This window comes from Elephas maximus, chromosome 9 (genome assembly GCF_024166365.1).
Source record: "Elephas maximus indicus isolate mEleMax1 chromosome 9, mEleMax1 primary haplotype, whole genome shotgun sequence".
NCBI classification, from domain to species: domain Eukaryota; kingdom Metazoa; phylum Chordata; class Mammalia; order Proboscidea; family Elephantidae; genus Elephas; species Elephas maximus.
Genome location: NC_064827.1, coordinates 31,690,332 through 31,695,246, shown reverse-complemented (window position 1 = coordinate 31,695,246; position 4,915 = coordinate 31,690,332).

The following is a 4,915-nucleotide window of genomic DNA, read 5'->3' as shown; positions in this document are numbered from 1 at the left end:
AACACTAGTTTTTTAGGAATGATACTAGGAGTGCTAGTCCTTGTTTTTCTAGGTACTTTTAGAATAAATAACCCTCAAAGTGTTAGAGAATTTCCCACAGAATTTGCCAAAGCATCACAGTGATGCTTTGCACATCTTTAGCTTTTTCTGAGTGCAAAAGGTTACAGAAAACTCCTTTTTTAGTCACTTAAAAAATACATCAACCATACTATAGGTCAGTTTGAAAAAGAAAAGTAATTCATAGTTCTATCATCATGAGGCTAGATTGCCTGGGTTTGAATTCTGACTGAGCCCCTTTATAGCTGAGTAACCTTGAAAAAGATTTTAAGCCTCTTTTTGCTTCAGTGGAGCCCTGAAGGCACAACGTTTAAGCACATGGCTACTAACTGAAAGGTTGATGGTGTGAATCCACACAGTGGCTCCTCGAGAGAAAAACTTGGAATTGCTTCTGTAAAGATTAAAACCAAAAATAAAAATAAAAACCCAAATCCACTGCAGTGGATTTGACCCATAGCGACTCTTTAGAACTGAGTAGAACTGCTCCATAGGGTTTCCAAGGTTGTAAATCTTAGCAGAAGACAACTGTCACACGTTCCCCTGTGGAGTGGCTGATGAGTTTGAACCACAGACCTTTTTTGATTAGCAGCAGAGCACTTTAACCACTGGGTAATGATTAAAGACTTGAAAATCTTACAGGGCAGTTTTACTCTGTCACATGGGGTTACTGTAAGTTGAGAATTGACTCCATGGCACCTAAAAACAGCAACATAAAATGGAGATAGTAATAGTACCTTCCGCATAGGGTTATTTGAGGATTATGTTAGATAAAAAATGTAAATAATTTATAATAGTGCTTGGCATATTGTTGTTGTTATTCTTAGGTACCACCCAGTCAGGTTTGACTCATACTGACCCTATGCACAACAGAACAAAACACTGCCTGCTCCCATGTTATACCTACAATCCCTGCTATGCTTGAGCCCATGTTTGGAATCACTGTGTCAACCCATCTCATTGAGAGCCTTCCTCTTTTTCGCTGACTCTTTATTTACCAAGCATGATATCCTTCTCCAGGGACTGGTCCCTTTTGATAATATGTCCAAAGTACTTGAGATGAAGTCTCACCATCCTTGTGTCTAAGGAGCATTCTGGCTGTACTTCTTCCAAGACAGGCTTGTTCATTCTTCTAGCAGTGCACAGTATATTCAATATTCTTTGCCAACACCATAATTCAAAAGCATCATTCTTCTTCAGTCTTCCTTATTCATTGTCCAGCTTTCGTATGCATATAAGGTGGTGGAAAATATCATGTCTTGGGTTGGACACACCTTAGTCCTCAGAGTGACATCTTTGCTTTTCAACAGTTTAAAGAGGCCTTTTGCAGCGGATTTGCTTGATGTAATACGTCATTTGATTTCTTGACTGCTGCTTCTATAGGTGTTAATTGTGGATCCAAGTAAAATGAAATCCTTGACAACTTCAGTCTTTTTCCCTTTTATCATGATGTTGGTTACTGGTCCAGTTGTGAGGATTTTGTTTTCTTTATGTTGAGGTGTAATCCAAACTGAAGGCTGTGGTCTTTGGTCTTCACCAGTAAGTACTTCAAGTACTCTTCGGTTTCTGCAAGCAAGGTTTTGTCACCTGCATATTGCAGGGTATTAATGAATCTTCATCCAATCCTGATGCCACATTCTTCTTCATATAATCTAGCTCCTTGGATTATTTGTCCTGTATGCAGATTGAATAAGTATGGTGAAACGATACAACCTTGACTTACACCTTTCCTGACTTTCGATTGTGCAGCATCCCCCAATTCTGTTTGAATAACTGCATCTTGATTTATGTACAGGCTTCTCATCAGCACAATAAGTGTTCTGGAATTCCCATTTTTCACAATGTTATCCATAATTTATTATGATCCACACAATCAAATGTGTTTGTGTAGTCAATAAAACACAGGTAAACATCTTTCTGGTATTTTCTGCTTTCAGCCTAGATCCATCTGACAACAGCAATGATATCCCTTGTTCCACCATCCTCTTCTGAATCTGGCTTGAATTTCTAGCAGTTCCCTGTCAATATACTGCTGCAGCTGATTTTGAATGATCTCTGGCAAAATTTTACTTGCGTGTGACATTAATGATATTGTTTGATAATTTCTGCCTTCTGTTGGATCACCTTTCTTTGGAATGGGCACAAATATGGATCTCTTCCAACTGGTTGACCAAGATGCTGTCTTTCAAATTTCTTGACATAGATGAGTGAGCACCTCCAGCATTGCCTCTGTTTGTTGAAACATCTCAGTTGGTATTCCATCAATTCCTGGAGCTTTGTTTTTTGCCAATGCCTTCAGTGCAGCTTGGACTTCTTCCTTCAGTACCATCAATTCTTGTTCATATGCTAACTTCTGAAATGGTTGAATGTTGATCAGTTCTTTTTGGTATTGTGACTCTGTGTATTCCTTCCATCTTCTTTTGATGCTTCCTGCACCGTTCAATATTTTCCCCATTTAAAAAAGAAAAGCCCATTGCCGTTGAGTCAATTCTGACTCATAGTGACCCTATAGGACAGAGTAGAACTGCCCCATTGAGTTTCCAAGGAGTGCTTCATGGATTCGAACTGCCAACCGTTTTGTTTGCAGCTGTAGCACTTAACCATTATACCACCAGGCTTTCCATTTTCCTCATAGAATCCCTCAAAATTGCAACTTGAAGCTTGAATTTTTCTTAAATTCTTTCAGCTTGAGAAATGCTGAGTGTATTCTTCCTTTTTGGTTTTTGAACTCCAGGTCTTGGTGCATTTCATTATAATACTTTGTCTTCTCCAGCTGCCCTTTGAAATCTTCTGTTCAGCTCTTTTATCACTTCTTCCTTTCGCTTTAGGTGCTCTACGTTCAAGAGCAAGTTTCAGAGTCTCTTCTGACATCCATTTTGGTCTTTTCTTTCTTTCCTGTCTTTTTAATGACCTTTTGCTTTCTTCATGTATGTTGTCTTTGATGTCATTCCACAACTTGTCTGGTCTTCGGTCATTAGTGTTCAATGCATCAAGTCTATTCTTGAGATGGTCTGTAAATTCAGGTGATATACTCAAGGCTGTATTTTCGCTTTCATGAACTTGTTCTAATTTTCTTCAGTTTCATCCTGAGCTAGCATATGAGCAATTGATGGTCCGTTCCACAGTCAGCCCCTGGCCTTGTTCTGACTGGTGATATTGTGCTTTTCCATCATCTCTTTCCACGGATGTAGTTGATTTGGTTTCTGTGTATTCCATCCATCGAGGCCCATGTGTATAGTCATCATTTATGTTGTTGAAAAAAAGGTATTTGCATTGAAGAAATCATTGGTCTTATGAAATTCTATTATGCGATCTCTGGTGTCATTTTTATCGCCAAGGCTATACTTCCCAACTACTGATCCTTCTTTGTTTCCAACTTTTGCATTTCAATCACCAGTAGTTGTCAATGCATCTTGATTGCACGTTTGATCAATTTCAGACTGCAGAAGTTGGTAAAAATTCTTCAATTTCCTCATCTTTGGCATTGCTCGGGGTATAGTAATTGCTTAATAAATGTTGGCTATTACTATTTTTGGAGCCCTGGTGGCACACTGGTTAAGCACTGGGCTGCTAACCAAAAGGTCTGCAGTTGAAATATACCAGGAACTCCTGAGAAACTCCATGGGGCAGCCCTACTCTGTCCTCCAGGGTCGCCGTGAGTCAGTGTCACTGTGAGTCAGAATCGACTCGATGGCAATGAGTTTGGGTTTTTTTTTTTTAATTTCTATCTTCAAGTTTGAAATAATAAAGTTAAAAAATTTTTAGTCCCTTTTAATTTTAGTCCAAATTCCACGTACTTTTTTTTTTGGTTCGGTGCCATTGAGTTGGTTCCGACTCATAGTGATCCTGTGCACAACAGAACACTGCCCAGTCCTGAGCCATCCTTACAATCGTTGTTATGCTTGCACCCATTGTTGCCGCCACTGTGTCAATCCACCTTATTGAGGGTCTTCCTCTTTTCTGCTGACCCTATACTCTGCCAAGCATGATGTCCTTCTCCAGGGACAGATCCCTCCTGACAACATGTCCAAAGTATGTAAGAAGCAGTCTCGCCATCCTTGTCTCTAAGGAGCATCCTGGCTGTACATCTTCTAAGACAGATTTGTTTGTTCTTTTGGCAGTCCATGGTATGTTCAATATTCTTTGCCAACACCACAATTCAAAGATATCAATTCTTCTTCAGTCTTCCTTATTCATTGTTCAGCTTTCACGTGCTGTCACGTATTTTTATTGGGTGTAATCTCAGAGCACATGCAATTTTTATTTTTTTAATTAATTAATTTTTAATTGTACTTTAGATGAACGTTTATAGAACAAACTAGTTTTTCATTAAATAGTTAGTACACATATTGTTTTGTAACATTGGTTAACAACCCCATGACACGTCAACACTCTCCCTTCTCGAGCTTGGGTTCCCTATTACCATCTTTTCTGTCCCTTCTTGCCTCCTCGTCCTTGCCCCTGGACCGTTGTGCCCCTTTAGTCTCATTTTGTTTTATGGGCCTGTCTAATTTTTGGCTGAGGGATGAACCTCAGGACTGTCTTCATTACTGAGCCAAAAGGGTGTCCAGGGGCCACACACTTGGGGTTTCTCCAGTCTCTGTCAGGCCAGTCAGCCTGGTCTTTTTTTTTTTTTAATAATTTTTGTTGAGCTTTAAGTGAACGTTTACAAATCAAGTCAGTCTGTCACATATAAGCTTATATATACCTTACTCCATACTCCCACTTACTCTCCCCCTAATGAGTCAGCCCTTCCAGTCTCTCCTTTCATGACAATTTTGCCAGTTTCTAACCCTCCCATCTCCCCTCCAGACAGGAGATGCCAATACAGTCTCAAGTGTCCACCTGATACAAGTAGCTC